Source organism: Propithecus coquereli, unplaced genomic scaffold, assembly GCF_000956105.1.
Source record: "Propithecus coquereli isolate 6110/MARCELLA unplaced genomic scaffold, Pcoq_1.0 Scaffold58, whole genome shotgun sequence".
NCBI lineage: Eukaryota > Metazoa > Chordata > Mammalia > Primates > Indriidae > Propithecus > Propithecus coquereli.
The window spans coordinates 2,868,063-2,869,024 of NW_012151729.1; the positions used below are offsets into that span (position 1 = coordinate 2,868,063).

Genomic DNA, 962 nt, shown 5'->3' on the forward strand with positions numbered 1-962 from the left:
AGTTTCTAAACAAGAAAGTTTCCTCCCTACGAGGAACACTCATCCCAGGTAGTAAAATACTCATTTCTCACCCTGTCCTATTAGAATGAGAGAGCGCAGCTTGATCAAGAGCAGCAAGTACGCGGTGCGCATGCCACACTTTGCTGCCCACACTCAGGACAGCCCTGATCCCTTTTCTGCAACTCTGTCCCGCAGAGTCTAGACGCAGCCTTAGAGTCCTCCTCGACACAGCCCCAGGCAGTATTTCCAGCATAGCTGGCTCCCCAGAGGAGATCTGCCTGCCGTCCCGGGCTACACAATCCCGTAGACATCCCCCCCACGCCACAGCCCTCTGGGGCTCTCGTTCCGGCTCCTGACGCCCAAACCTCGTTGATTGCTGGGGTCTTGCCAGTCAGTTGTCAGACGCAGCCGGGATGTTTCCTTGTCCTCATCTTCCTCCTCTCGGTTCACTCCTGGTCCTTTCCGGCCAGGGTTTCCATCTTTCCCTACTCTGAAGCAGGAGTTCTGAGTCTGGAATCTGCAGACCCTGGGAGGGGCTGGTCCATGGGTGGGTTTCGTGGGTCCACGAGCAACAGAAACATGGTGGAAAGGAAGCTCAAACAGCCACTGAATTTTAGCTCGTGATGATTATGATCATCGTGGTGACTTTGAGTCATCCAGAAAAGTTAAACTCTTCTCAATGAAAGGGGTAGATGTCAAGAAATGACGCGCCAAGGGGTCCGTATGCTGAGGGTCTGGCTGAATGAAACAGCCCTTTGAACACTGTTGATTTTAGCCCACTGGTAGCCGCAGACATTTTCCAAGCGAGATCTGGTAATTTGCTACAATTTTTTTTAGAACTTATCTATTACCTAAACAATACATATTCATTATGGACAAATTATAAAATAGAGATTAAGGAAAGAGCAAAACAAAAAATTTCCTGGAGTCAGCCAAGGATAACTTTTTTTTTTTTTTTTTTT

At 48.5% G+C, this 962-nt stretch overlaps 1 protein-coding gene across 1 annotated transcript in view; it reads left to right on the forward strand.

Annotated features, from left to right (window-relative positions):
- Positions 1-962, forward strand: part of CSF1R (colony stimulating factor 1 receptor) — a 30,849-nt gene that overhangs the window by 14,885 nt on the left and 15,002 nt on the right. The window lies entirely within an intron of this gene.